The sequence below is a fragment of the Pagrus major genome, chromosome 14 (genome assembly GCF_040436345.1).
Source record: "Pagrus major chromosome 14, Pma_NU_1.0".
NCBI classification, from domain to species: domain Eukaryota; kingdom Metazoa; phylum Chordata; class Actinopteri; order Spariformes; family Sparidae; genus Pagrus; species Pagrus major.
This window is the reverse complement of record NC_133228.1, coordinates 11,464,091-11,480,084: the sequence shown is the minus strand read 5'-3', so window position 1 is coordinate 11,480,084 and position 15,994 is coordinate 11,464,091. Positions and strand designations below refer to the sequence as shown.

General features: G+C 40.5%; 1 protein-coding gene across 1 annotated transcript in view; it reads right to left on the bottom strand.

Annotated features, from left to right (window-relative positions):
* The window catches only part of ahcyl2b (adenosylhomocysteinase like 2b), a 47,025-nt gene that overhangs the window by 29,917 nt on the left and 1,114 nt on the right, over positions 1-15,994 (bottom strand). The window lies entirely within an intron of this gene.

Below are 15,994 nucleotides of genomic sequence, written 5' to 3'. Positions count from 1 at the left end.
CCGCTCAGTCCAAAGCACCAACACTTCCCCAGTGCCCCAGGCTCAGACTCCAGACTGTAACTGCACGGCTAACTCAGCTAACTAGCTAATGGCAGCAATAGTTACATTTCTTACAATTCTTACATATTGCACATTTAATCCAAGTAGTTAACTGCAAAAGTTTCATGGTGATGTCTCTTTTTGTCATCTTATTTTTTTTGTCTAAAAATGTATTGCATTTTACAATGCATATCTCTAAAGGCTGATTTCTCAAAATCAGATTTGCCTCATACTCTGAGCCAGAAATCTCCATTGCAGTATCACTTACATAAACCAAACTTTCCAGTTTTATTCCCATCTTTCTCCTGAAGGTTTTTACAAAAAGGGCTGTTTATGTATCATTCATAGCCTGATTTTATCAGATTTTGTTCATAAATATGTGGCGAAAATTATTTATGGCTATTTATGACTGTTTACAGTATTTTCTTATCAATGGAATGATAGAGATATATAAAAAAATCCTTTCAAGGGACTTATTTCAAGGAAACTCAGGGGGACAGACATGAAATGTCCTTACTTCTAGTCCCTAGTATGGCTCAAAATCCAAAAACGCTGGAATCTATATTTCCCAAAATGCAACTCACAAGTGTCTTTCTTTCATCCATTCAAAACCTATTACAAAAACATGACATATGTTTTTTTTAAATGAATGATCAATATATTGTGTTAATTTGAGACTCATTTTCACACCTACAGGCACGCACTAACACACACAGGCTTGTTGGCAGTCATAATGTGTCTCCGTCCAACTCAGTCCATCAAATTACTCCTGGGGCACAAATAAACATCAGCTGTGTGTTCTATTATCAGAGGGCTTGTACAAAGAATCCACTGGAAGTAAAGAACAGTCACACACCTTGATGAAGAAATATATTCCTGTGACGTCTCTCGTTATTCATGCAGCCTTGGCTCTTAAAGTCTTTTTGTTTGGCTGTCTTTTAGGCCTACATGAGAGGCAACCGGACACAGCAGCGGATGTCTTGTTTTCCAGCTCTCCCACGCACAGCGCCTAGCAGAGGACACGCACTTGTTTGTGCTTTCTTCTCCCTTCATTTTTATTCACTTTCACTCTTTTTCCTCATCCTTTCATACTGCAAAACAACCCTCTTCCTTATACAACTTGACAAACCGTAGAGTAGACCATGGTTTATTATGTGTGTGGTTTTAGGAAGCCCTTGGATGGCACATCAAAGACTGGTGCACATGTTTCTCTATGCTTTCAACTGCTATTCTGGGGTTACTATTGTGTTTGTGTACAAGAAAAACAAAAATAGACTGTAGCAGATAGACAGAGAGGTGCCCGTGTTTTTCTCCCGTCTTTTTCTCTGCGTCTTTCTATCACCACTCACACACAAACAGTCTCATCTCTTTCACAACTTTTCCTGCATCCCTAATTGAAGCTAGATCAAACACAATCCTGGCTAGCTGGGGATACGGTGCCCTCGGATTCAACTTGCACAACTTCTGTGTCTGAGGAGGGAAAAAAGTATCGTCTGTGCCGTATAGTGGTAGTTTTCTTTATATCCTTCATTCTTGTTTGATTGCCATCTTTCACAGCAGGGTCAAAATAGAGGTCAGCCTCCAGGCGTTTATGTTACACCTTCACAATCATGTCATCTAGAGGACATTGTTATCTGGTGCAGTTCGCCATGACGGAGCTGACAGGCTTCCTGGTCTTGAGAGAGCACGCTGCTGTTGATTGGCACATTGGCTGACAATCGTTGTTGCCATTACTGTTGAGTGTGGAAGAGGCTGTCACACTGCATGCCGCGCCGCCCCTGGACGACTGCTGGCTTCAGTTGGATACAAGAGCAGCATTTTGATAACTTGTTTGTGTTGCATAATGTGTTACCAAAGAAGCAGTGGGGATTAAGCAGTGTTCATTTCATTAATACCAGTCATATTCATGACACAGGCATGCATTATAAACGGAATTTAATAAAGAATTAATGCTTTTATTATTTCACTGTTCACTTTAGATATTTTTATCTCCTGTTCATTTCTGTGTTGACAGCTGAACAGTGCTTTATAGTTTTGAATAAAATGCTTTAGACTGTTATAGTCATCATGATGTTGGTTACATGAAAATGCATAAATGCAGACAATAAATCATTACTATAATTAGGGCTGCACAATTAATAGAAATATTAATTGTTATATGTGCAATTTTTTGATAAAAGGCAAAATGTGTGAGAAAACAGCATTATAATGAAGTACAGTAGTGCAAATCTTGAAAAGAAAACAGGTGTTTTTGCTACAAACTCCAACAAATGTCACATCATCATAATGTTAATAGTTTTCTCACTGAAAATGAAAACTGAAAATCATCATAACCCTTTTTTTAAACCATATTGTGCAGCCCTTATTTAACGGTTGTCAACAGTTTTCAGCACAGTCCATTAAATCAAACTGCCCTGCACGGGGCCAACATGCGTGATTAACAGTCTACCTTTTGTCTGAGTCATCACCAAATTCGCACATCACCGGCCTTTTCTGAATCACAGGTCAAGTTACTGCCTAACACATGACATACACATGTTGCAGTAAAGTCACCTTGGCTTTCATGACAAACTGATCTGTCACATTGAAATTAGACACAACAGCAGCAAGAAAAACTCTCTTCTTGCTCTGACACAGCTTTGAGAAAGAGTGCAGCACTTTGTTAAGATTTCAGATTTTTTTTAACCTAAGTAACTCATGACAAATATGGTGACCAGATTCATAATAATAATCTGCATTGAGAAAAATAATACGTACAAGTTTCCACTGGAAAAACAAAGCTGCTTTATATCGATCTGGGTGGCAAAAACTGCTCCTGCAAAAAGCCAGAGGCAGAGAACCATGCCTTCAAGTCAAACCACATGAAACATCAGACACTTTGCTGGACAGGCACAAAAACAGGCTACAGCTCTTGCAGAGAGGCCTGGCTCTTAGTGAAACGGCTGTGTAGTTGTAAAGCTCTGGCAGCCAGGCAAACGAAGGGATGGACATGCAAGTAAAACCAGAGAGGTGGTCGAACACAGAAAATAAACATGAGGCTGGTCAATGTGTGCCTCTATAGTTCAGACAGGATGTGTGAGCCAGCTGTGACCATCTTAACATGCCAAGGGGTCAACATGGCGGTGAATCCCACTGCTGGACTACACACGCATGCAGTTATCCTTAGGACAAATTGCTTTATGCATCATGTGAGATACAACAGGCTGCTGGAAAGTCTGTGTTTGAGAAATCCTACTATGCACATAGCAAATCCTGACAGGGAGGTCGGCTGCTCCAATCATGGCTCAATTACCCTCCTATCATCCAACAGTAACCAATAGAAAAAAGAGAAGGAGCGAGGAAGCAGCTAGCGGGAGGTGGTGTGTGCGTATCAGAGCACAGCATGTTGCCCCAAGGGCGGCTGTGATGTAAGAATGGGCCCTGCTGATTTATATACACAGACAAGTGCTCAGACTGTAAATAATGGCACACATACACGCACACACATTGTCACGAGAATGTGTTCACACACACTCATTACCATGCATACACTTGGCAGTTACTGAGCCCACACGCAATTACCAGTGGCCTAACACGTGCCCACACAAACACCACATGTATATATCGCCAGAGGCTTGGTGCCAACACAGGGCTTTGCTACGCTCAGTGAAGCCACGTCACCAGCAGCACCAAAAGAAGTCCTCCACTGCTCGTTCAATCTGCACCTCCATACAGCGTCAGCATTTAAACACAGTGAGAGAAGACTGATACATTAAACAGATGAATGGTTAACAGGCACAACTACCTGCTGCTGGACAAACTGGTTGAAACATGTTCAACAAATGTTCAACAGTGAAAATTTCAATTATCCTGGAAAAAGAAGTTAACATTTTTGATATGTAGCTTTGCATCTGTGACACACTGTGTGCTTGTTCCAATTCATTAAAAGATTAAACACGACAATCAACTTTAGCCTTTATTGTTTTTTTGATAACCAACAATACAGAAAGCTATTTTTATTGGGGCAATTAACAATCGACTTCAGGCAACTGCCTGTCGGGGAAAGAAAATGAAAAACATTCATGTTGAATCATTCATAAACAAAAGTACTGGACGTAATAACATTTTGACCAGACGATGGCACAAAATGTAAAGATACAGAATCAGAGTTAAGTGTCTATGCAAAATTTCATTGCAAACAATCCGGTAGTTGTTGAGATATTGTCACTTGTACAGCTAATATGTTTAACTTTATACCAAAGACTTTTTTCTGGTGTGAGCTGTAAATGAGAATCATAACTTGAAGCTGAAAACTGGGATTTCCAACTAATCTCCCTTCATTTGGATGATTCGAACTGACTCCTGTGGCCCTTAATAATGCCACTGATGCTATTAAACAATGGAAAGTATGCAGGGTCATCTACACCGAACACTGCCCACTAGAACAATCCTTGTCCTTCTGATACGGTCTGATAGTCACTGTAAAAGCCAGGGACACTGATACTAGAGGAGAACTGGCAATGAATGATGGGGCTTAGTGACAGATTAAACCATACCTGCTTCTTAGCAGAGAGGGGGAGAGAACAGCCAACACACTCAGGGCTTTCTGACTTTTTTTCCCTTCTCGTTCACATGCCTTTCCCTTCTTATCTGCCACTGAATGGAGGAAGAGTGCCAAGACTGCAGGCTTCACATGTCATTCAAGGACAAGTTAAAGCTTTCAATTAGTTTTTATAATTTACTTGAGGGTTCTTTATGGCTAGGTCAGCTACAGTTTGTGGTTTGCCCCTAAATTGCAAATTAAAATTCATACGAATTATCATATCGCCCTCGACTAAACTAACTTTAGTGTTTCTCTCCCTCTCATGACATGTACACGCACACAAACAAGCACACTTCGGTTGTGTAACAGGGTCTTGCCGCCCATGTAGACCTAACTAGGGCACAGTTTGGAGCCAGAAGGCTTAGACATCACATCTAATAATGGTGGTCAAATGACCTCCATTCACGTTGACAGCAGAGTGATCAGGATTATTATTGATAGAATTGTTTAAAAATCTATCGTTTCCACTACATACTTCTGTCAAACAGCAATGGATCAACAATACCATGGCTTTTACACAAATTAAACAGCAAGCTGTATCTACTGTATACATCCATACTCATCTATTTACCAATGCAATCAATCATCTCCATCAGCACACGCTTTGCATCATATTTTGCAACCACTCCAGCTCTGAGGAGTCAATAAATCCTTTCACTGGATTGAAAAACAAATGTAATGTCAGACAATTACACTAAAAAAAACCATTAATCCTTTCGTAAGCAAAACTAAAGGCCCCCCAAGTCTCGAAAATCAGTGGTCCATATCCAGAATCGCATGTTTGTATTTTTTCTTCCCTCCTCTTGAATTGCCAAGAATAGCACTCTCCCTCTGTGGGGACGGTATAATTACATCAAAGGCACACAGACGGGGGGTGCTGCTGGTCCATTTCTGAATAAACCCATTATGGGGTCAATGATCTATGTTTAATTAGGAGTGTGAGGCAATTCTTCATTAGTTATTAGGATGGATTTGGATTTTGTTTTTAAATCCTCTTGACAAAAGCTCTTGATCACTGAATGCGGGCAAAATAATAAGCAATGTGCAATGTGAGAAAATGCATTGTTTAAAGCTGCTCTTGGCAATACTTTTATATTAAGATCAAATATGTGGAATGAGATAGGTGTCTCTCAGAGTGATGAACCCATAGATAACTCCCTCCACTGAACATTTTAGCCTCTTTCAGCTCATTGTTTTAGTTCCCACAATGTTTAGGGTCACTGTACAGGCTCTGATTAGCAGCTTTAGCTCTGCTAAACACACTGCTGAAACACAGGTTAGGGTCAAAACTAACTGGTGAAAATGGTCGAGCATCTAGCTGCTAAAAAGAGACAGATATTTTCCTCATTATTCGGTGGAGAGACCAAGAAAGAGTTAAACGGAGAGTGAATACTGGATTTGGATCAGGTGGCCAAAATCACGACTTCAAAAGAATGATAACAATGCTTCGTATTTGCTGGATGTGTACTTAAACAGGCTTTGAACACACCACTGACATGTTATCACCATATATTTGCTTATCTACAACAACTATTTAAGGTTTTTGTGGCTGTTGAACTGCGGCTTACTTTGCAAACATTTAAAGGTTTGTTGGAAGAAAGGCTGATCTTATCCATCTATCTGACTTTTGATAACAGAACAATAGCATGTGGTGCATTTAGCGAACTTTTCCGTGAAGAAGTAGTTGTTCTCAGAAAACTCTTGTGTGACTGGTTAGCAATAGCATTGTTTCATGATGTATTTGGGTATGTATGCATTGCAAATGTACCCTACCCTATGTAACCTACAGATTAGGGATACACCTTTCATTGGCCTGGCTGATTATCTGGGCCAATATGCAGCATTTGTCCAATCAATGCTGTCGTTGATTTCTCCGACAGATTGCTGATGAAATTAACACATTTTCAAAATTTGGGCTACTTTGGCTCTGATACATTATCCTCTCACAAAGTCCCCCCAGAACACTATCTGATTGGTCACACATCACAACTAATAGCATATAAACAATAAAATAATAATATTTTTGAGCAAATACCTTAATATTAATGTTGCAACGTGGGCATGACTTTCACAAAACATTAACATTATGAGATTTAATCATCAGTAATGTGGATATAAAGAATAAGAGGGTAAAGGCAGGTGTTGGAACAAGTAGAACAGTTCAGAAAATGACACCACTTTACTGTATGGCAGTCTTCAAAAGCAGGAAAAGACAACACCTGTGCCATGTCATGTTATCCAAACATCTAAGATGATTAATAGTCTCATACCACGATAACGACATAATGAACATATTGCCTAGCCATAATAAGAATATACATAACAAGTCAGGATCTGTATATCCATTTCCAAACCATGTGGTGATTCAGGACTAAACAGCTACTGCCTCTGTCTGCCAGGGGTTGATGGTTTGGCCTGACTAATAGGAAGCAGGGCAGACAGATGGGTGTGTGGGGGTTCATTTCAGGCTTTGTGAGGGGCCTTTTGTGAGGCAGCACTTTTTGAACACAATGTTGGCCCTTTGTTCACATGCAGTGCTTGAGTATGGAGCTGCATTCCTCGTCATGCTGCATAGCCCGTTCGGTGTTAATGTCCACTACTGTCTACTGATCCTCATGTTAACACAACATTGTCAGCAAGTGGGCGCACATACGCACACATTAACTGTGATGGTGCTCACTCACTTGTTCAACAGTAACTAAAGCAGAAGGGGTTTAAAGTCTCACACTACGCTGGCGTCTTGTGAGCATGCGGGTTCCAGGAAGGCTCTGCTTTTCCCTTCATTCTGCTCGCCGCACTGTTCCAAGAACATGAGCCCTGTAAAAAGCCTTTTGATGGAAAGACGTGTAACTCAATGAGCTGTGTGCTCTCAGTGATAGCAAGCTGCAGTGACGAGGCAGGAAATGAATCTCAATCGGGGAGTCACAGACGCAGAAATGTGTGGGTGGTACACTCAGGAACAGGGAAGCACAGACACAGAATATGACACAGGATGGAGCAGGTCAAGAACAGTACAGGTGTTTTTATATTTCTTATCTTTTCCGCCAAATACCACAGAGGACAGCTACACACCTTAATGTCAAGGTATCCCTAATTAACTATTGTCTGAAATGTCACAAAAGGTCCTCACGATCATTACGAGAGCTGCTGGCTAAAAGACAAATTTCACTGACATTTAGCAAATTGCATTAACATTTGAACATGAGTTTATTTCAATAGAATTAATTAAAGCTAATATAATAGTTTTGCTGAATATTGACTTTACATCTCGGCAGGAGTACAGCTGAACACACTCAGGGGTACTCCAACACACATTTGCTATTCATATGTGTGTGAGTGCTTCAGCGTTGACAACACAGATACAGCTGGGAGTACTAGTAACACACTTTACTGAACTGCATATTAAAAGCAGTGGTTTTTAAAAACTGGACACAACTCTTATAACAGGCTACCTCTGGCTGTGGGTTAGTTTTATTTTACAAAAACCCCTTTTAAAAAAGGTGCAGTTTGGAGGATTCAGGAGATCTATTCACGGAAATGGAATACAATATTCATACTTGTGTTTTCATTAGTGAATAATCACCCGAAACTAGGAATCACTGCATATCTGCTACCTTAGAATATCTACAAACAGAGCAGGTACTCCTCCATGTATCTGCAGTAGCAGTAGTATTGTGTTAGTCCAACTTAAACCGGACTTTTAAAGTCCATGTAAACATGTTAGTCCGACTGAAATCATACTAAATCTAATTTCTCAAAGTTGGACCAACACACCCAGATAATGTGGTTGGAAGATTTACTCTTTTATGTGTGCGCCTTAGTCGGACCTAAACTGGCCTCTGCATTCTGTGCATACACCAGTGTCCCCGCACCGGGCATTAACCAGGAAGTCGTCCATGGCATAAATCCTTAGCAGGAAGCCGGGAAAAACTAAAGAAGAAGACAACGACTAAGGTATCAACAAGGCAAGCAAGAAATACACATTTTTGGACCGATGAGGAGACAGTTTATGTTGTCGAGTGTTTTCACCGTTTGCTGTGTAGCCTGTTTGCCGCTTCTTAACTTGTTTGGTATGTGACGTAATAGGTCAACAGGATGAAGGTCCAGTAGCAGCTAGCTGAAACGGTGCATATCAGAATCAGAATCAGAATCCTTTTATTGTCATTGCACAAGTGTACAACGAATCGCCACCTACCGCGGTGGAGTCGGACGTACTTCCGTCAATAAATCGATTCTCCCCTGCTGCTTGTATACTGGGACAACAGCAGTAGTCCAATCAAATGGCCTAATCAAGCTATGACCGTAGCTCGACTTAAGTGTGCATGGAAACATACTGACTGTCTCGAGGAAAAGAGCCTTTCGTGTATTTAGCGGCCACTGGGGAGGGTGAGACGAGGGAAATGTGGTTTGCTGCAATCACCGTTAGATGCCACTAAATTCTACACACTGGACCTTTAAAAAATTTTTTTTAAGTTTTTAACCATATGTATTTGCATGTGTTTATTCATTTTAGTTATACTCATATGTTGATTCTGTTCTGTTTTGTGCAGACAAAAATGATTTCAATAAATATTTGTGGGATCAAGAGAACATTGTGATCCCAAATCTTTTGTGAGAAAACTGATTTGTGTTTCGTACATCCAATCATGCAGCCCTTGAGTGCCAGAAAATACCGTCTGGACAGTGATGAAGAGATTGCTATGTGGCAACCCAGGGGTGAGAGAAACTCAAACTGGTGTAAAGCACCGATGGTTGGTTTCCTCAGTCACCCTCTGTGGCGCGGATGAAGATGGTTAGGGAGGTGTGATCTCACACATGCTTTTGCTGCGTGGCGCTGAGATTTACGCTGCGAGAAGGCAGACAGAGAATGTACCACACATGAATACAGTCAGACTGTGGGAAACCCAGACAGGGGCTTGAAAAACAAACCAATTAAAGAACAGAGGAAGTGGTGACATTGGGGTGGGTGTAATTTGTAACTCAGACAGAGGAGTAAGTGCTGAGGTTTGATTTTATTTTGGGTAGTCTGTCAATCCACTTTTAAACGGGTACAAAGTATTGTTGAGCAGCCTGACATGAGGCAAATAAGACCAGCAGAAAGAGACAGGACATGAAGCAAAAATAAAAGTGTTGGGACATGGTAATTTGAGGAAGAGGAGAGTGAGAGCACCAGAGAAAGATCAGATAAATCATGGTTTCACTCATGGGTCATTAAAAACAGCGTTAAACCACGGCGAAGTGCACAGAGGGCAAAGCAGGCCAAATATACTCCTTCTTCCATGAGTGGCACAGGCAGCTAAGACATGCAAAAATTACACAACAGCACCACTGACTTCCTATAACTATTTATTTTGGGACACATTTCTTGTTCTGCCGCCTGGTAGAGTTTCACAGTCATCCAGACAAACAACTCTCTATCCATCTAAGGTTACACAATTACTACTTTATTTAAATATTGCCCATCCACCAATTATAAAATCCTGACAGACTGCTATAGACCGACATACATTTGCAGGAGTTCAGGTGCGGAAGCATATATACAGAGAAACAGCCACTCAGATGGGGTGCACCAAAAACAGAATTTCCTGGTTAGCATCCTTAAAATAAGAAACTTTACTGAATCCAGGGAAAATGAAATGTCATAGGTTTAACATTTGACATTTAAACAAAAGTTTAAACTCAGACTGGTTGACAAGTCTAAAAGTAAGTTGAGCACAATTTAATCTAGAAATTAAACATTGTCTGAAAAAATACTCCATATAGGAATATTTTAAGTTTCCTGAGGTTACTGTGGAAATGATTATGGGTGATGCCCTCAGTGCTCTACACAACAAGCGCAAGTAACAACGTATAATAACTGACGTACCAACGGCACTTTAAGGCTTTAGAAGCATTAGCTATGTGGGCTAAGCAATAATAATAATAGTGTTAGTAGTATTCACTTCATATAGTCGCTAACCTAGATCTTCATGAATTAATACATGTCGTATCAATTGATCTAAGACAATTAGCGTCCTTTGATTCTGGTTAAGTGACCAGACACACTGGAAGTCACACCCATAATTCGTGCGAGGTTTCAGGGGGCTAGGAATAAGGTGAATACAGAATGAAGCATACTATTCATACACACTATATACAGGGAATGTATATATAAACACGCTGACTTGAGGGTGAAAATGTTTCTCCCTATACATCATGTCACCTTCCCAGCCTAAAATTCTACAGTATTAAATGTAATGAGGATGTACATTTTCAGTAATTTCTTAAATACACCATCAGTCTTAGAGATGTTTTCAGTAATTCATGATAGTTCGTTGTACGACAATGGGATGGTTACTGCTATAGAAACCCTTGAACTGATGCCCTGAGGCATAAAAACTGGTCATCGATTAATCATTAACATCTAAGGTATGTACTCAAACAAATGTGAAAAAAAAAAACCTCCATTATCTCCCCACCCCCATTCCTCAATGCAGCCTTAGTCAAGCGTGCACGATCATTAGCAAGTGCATCACATGTTAGCCTGATGGGCTCTCCACCAAGCCTTGCCCAGACAGTCCCCTCTGATTAGACCAGGGACATATTAACTCAAACCTACATCCTCCCTCTCCCCCATCTCTGTTCTGTTCTCCAGACCCCCTGGGTTACGGTCTGTCCATCATCCTCCTTGCTTCCCCGGTGACCCTGCCAGTGAACTCTGACAATGGTCAAACTTACTTACCGTCCTCCATGATGACTCAATAACCAATGAAAGCTCTTGTCAGCACAGCACGCAGCACAACAGGGTTTAATTTAATATAGGGCTGCACAGAGATAGCAAGGCTTTAGCTCCTGTCACTCAGTTTTGAAAAACAATATTTATGTTACTCTTAAAGATGACAGGCCCTCTAAAAGACAACCATGTAGCTTTAGATCAATATGAGAAACTCACATATGGTGGGCCTGCTGTGAACGAAGGATAGTCTTCAAATAGTGGCGATATATAGTGTTACATAAATCAATTTGAAAGAAAAAGATATATTAAAATAATAGTCAAGAAAAATAAGTCACTTTAGAGTCTCTTTTCTAGTCAAATAAGTTCTAACATGTTTACAAATTAATTTTTGATTCCTCAATCAAAAGTAAAGGGTTTGGAAAGATGATATGATAGTGAGAAACCTACTGTCAGTTTTTTTTTTTCCAAGAACGAAATGGATATTTGCTATGCTTTCACCAAAACTTTATTTGACCTTCACATGTCAACATTTTTCCTTTGAGCTCAACAGCTCATGGATAAAAGGGATTGACGACTGTCGGACGACTGAATTTCGATCCAATGCTCCTTTTCCCTCCCTCTCTCTTCCTCGGGGCATTTCTCACCATGGTGCCACATTCCCCCTGCCAACTCACAGCATGGGGATGTGTGTTTTGTATGTCTTAGGAGACACTTTTAATCTGTCTAATGTGGCAAATGAGGCTGCGAGTATGCTTCAAACAAAATCAGATTTGGTGCTTTTTTAAGCTACTACTGAAAATAGCACAGCTGGCAATTCCTAGTATACTCACGGTGACTTTAATACCATTTTTACAACAAATGTAGTACGTAAATGCTTTTTTACAACACGGATAAACCTGCTAAAAATAGGCAATTGACGTCATACCCATTGCAGGCAGACAACTTTGCCTTTTTATTCTCATGTGTTGTGTTTGACATCAAACGCACGGGAAACCAGGTGGCTACAGAAAGCAGCATAGAGCCCAGAGGCAATGTTACAGTGCTTACTTTTTATATCTTTGACTTCAGTCTCCCTTTCAAACAACACCGACTGAATGATGTTTGAGCTCCGCTTGAACAGAGATGGATGTACATGCCAACGCCCAGACATTAAATGAATGTCCTAGTATCTCGGCAAAAAATGGGCAAAAATTAGCATGTTCACCCGGGAGTCAGATTTCCATCACAGCCAATCAGAGCTGGAGCTGATAAATGCCCATGACCTACAGCAGAGTAATTTGACCCTGGAATGAATGCAGATTGAACCCTTTGCCATTGAAGACAAAAGCCAGATGTTAGCAGGGTTTGTTGCCATTTTGGAGGCAAAAACTTGCCACAAAAAAAGTTGAAACTTTTAAAACAGACATTTGTGTTGCCATGTGGAGAGAGGAGTAAGGTCTTCTCAAAAACTATGACATGTCAACCGCTCATAAACATGACCTATTTACATCGTTTCTAGCTGCAATATAAAAAAACCTGCACCTTCCTGTTGGTCTATATTGTGATGTGAACACAAACACATCCAGGTGATTAATAGTTATAAGTTCAGTAGTTTTTTCACAATTTACAATTTATTTGTTTAAGACTAAAGTACTTTCAGGCTATGACAATAATTTCACTATAAATGTTAAAGGACAGGATCCCCCTGTAGAAGTGCATGTGATTACGACTGTCTGCATACTTACAGGCCCATACAGATCAGCTCAGTGTCAGAGGTGACTCACAAATGAGAGGGCATATATCTTCTTCTCCGTAGCCATGGACAGTCGAGGGCAGATGAAGATTGTCAATGACATTGGGCAAAGATGCTTCTTATTCTTGACTAGATGACTGTTTTATCATGATAATGTGAATGGAACTGATGAGAAAACTGGATACTGAGCTAACAACACACTGAGGCCTTCTGTTAGCTTAATTAACTTCTTCTAACCATTTACCTTCAGCTCTAATAGATTCAGCAAGCTGCATTTCCTTGCCTACTGACCTTTCCCACCACACTGAAACCGCTGTAGTGTACCAATTTGGCTGGCTGGCTTAGACAAAGATAATTAAAACAGAATGACATCAGTACAAATGCTCAATGAGTTACTGAAAGGATTTTCAATGGGCCACTAGAGAGGAGTAACTGCAACTGATGTAAATGCAGAATTAGGAGAGAGAAAGCTGAACATTTCTTTTTGAATACATAACTACTTCTTCCACACAGTTATCTTTCCAAGTAGAGCAGCCACAGGTCACTATAAGCATGTACATTACAAGTGTGCTCTACCAAGAACACCAGCTTAGTGGGTGACATAACATTACATCAGAGAGGGATGACCTCCCTGACGCACTGTTCTCCAGAGTCATTCAAAAATATCACTGTACATGCTTTTCTAAATCGGTGTTAGGAAGTTCAGTCATTGCCAAAAATAAAGCCAGGGGAGAACCATATCATGATGACTTTATAACTTATTATCATAAATGATAAGAGAAGCAGCAAATCCTTACTTTTAAGAGGCTGGAATCAGCAAAAGTTTGACAATTTTGTTGTGTGTCAAAACTGCTGACAATTTTTCAACTAATCATTGTAGCTCTTGTTGGCTTACAAAGTGAAAAGTCTTGTTTAGTCAACGTGTCCAACAGGTGAATCATCTACTTTAAATAAGGCCTCAGTACAGGCGATCGGGCAAGTGACCACACTGACCCAATATGCTTTGCTGCAGCCGCAGACAATAGACACGTACATCAATCATGCTAGCAGCTAGTCCTGCTGCCTGCAGAGCTCTTTGCTGGTTTGCTTCTCTTCCCAGCTGGAGGTATCACCCTGGATTTTGCAGAAGCTGGACATAATTTGTGCCAAGCAAATGCTGGTTACAATGAAACTCATCACTGACCTGAAAAGCTAACATGTAGGCCCACCTACAACAGAGAGCTGGCCTTTTTAATCCCCTCATGTGGCGACATGATAAAGGCATGGATTAAAAGCTGGCCAGTCATCCAGTCACTCAGTCAGTCGACACTGCTTGCTGCCTGCCTGCCTGCATTCTTGCATTATCAGCCCCACTGCTCGACTTAACCTTTACTGCACTGACAAGCAGAATTCAGCAGATGCGCAGGGCCAGGCTGTGGTCGTATATATCTATAATGCAGTGGGCCATAAGACCCACTATGCTTCCAGATCTATAAATAGACTGGAAGCAACCTTCTGTCCCAGTGGATATACATTAAAGTGGTTGATCAAACAAATGCAGTGACAAGGCAATGTCCAGTTAGTATTTGAATTAATATAATGCACAGATCTCTGCTCCAATGCCTTGTTGAACATTAGTCAAGCTCTGCATTATTTGAATTAATATAAAAAAAAACTCTTACCCTAAATATTCTTAGGCTGAAATGATCCCTGCACTGAATTAAAAATGGATTACACAAGCTTTTGTTGACATAGAGAAAATCCTCCACATCACTCTTAATAACAAATGCACTGATAAAGAATAAAAGCATCTTAAAATGATCACAGTTCTGATTAGATATAAAAAAGGATTACTACACTCTGTCCCAAATAAAAAACATATAGAGCGAGAGCCTAGATCCCCCACAGACTAACGCCTCATGTTTTATTCCAACATAAGATACCTTGAATTTCTTACTAATCAGCTGGCCTTAGAGAATCATAAAAAGTACACATTTAAAACAACTATGATGCTACTTTAAGGAATACTTTCTAATTTTAAATGAAAAACTTGTGCTCCTGATATTTTTCTTTTTTCTTTTCAAACAGCTTTTTGAAAATTCTCTATACCATGGTCCTGTACATAAACTTGGTCTCCACAATAATCCAGATGTGGCTGTTGCTGTCCGGCACATCTGCTGCTGTTGGTGCGCTGTTCATTCTCAAACTGTCCTATCCTGCTCTCGCCCTATGGCCTTCTATTAGGGTTGTCTGCTAACGGGACAGGATCGTTGTCTGGGTGTTGTAGTGGGTGTGGATGGGGAGTGGGTTCAACTCTGACAACCTCGCATCATATTTGTTCATGATGTTCACACTGATTTCAGCCCATTTCAAACCCAATTTTTTTTTTTGGGCCTGCAGGAGGTCAATAAATCAATTTCTTAATCTGACCACTACTGATAAGGTCACTGCAGTGACCCCCAGGCTATAAATCACTGTCAACTGTTAATAATAACTCTGATCAGAGAAATACTTGGAAGCTTCCTCAAAGGACTCCTTATCAAACATTGTTCTTTCCTTGAACATTGCCCTTCATTAGAACTTCTGCCCTAATCAAGGTTTTGTGACAAACGATAAAGATAAGATGCAGCCCAGCAGATTTTTGGATCCTTGCTCGCCAAGTAACACACATAGTAAAGTCAGTCTGACCTCTGAATTAAGTCACAAGGGCAGGAACTCCCTTCACTGAGGTATTCATAGGTGCTCGCAAGGCTAAATCAGGCTTGAGAAAACTAGGTGACAGGAGTGCCCCAGGGTCACGGATTACAGACTACTGTTATGTCTGAGTTAGATCACACACATTGGGTGGCAATGCATCAGCCAAACTTAACTCACCAGGGCATGTGAGCTGTGAATATAATAACATGCTGACACTCATCAGCACCAACACCAACCTTTCTTTAACTTC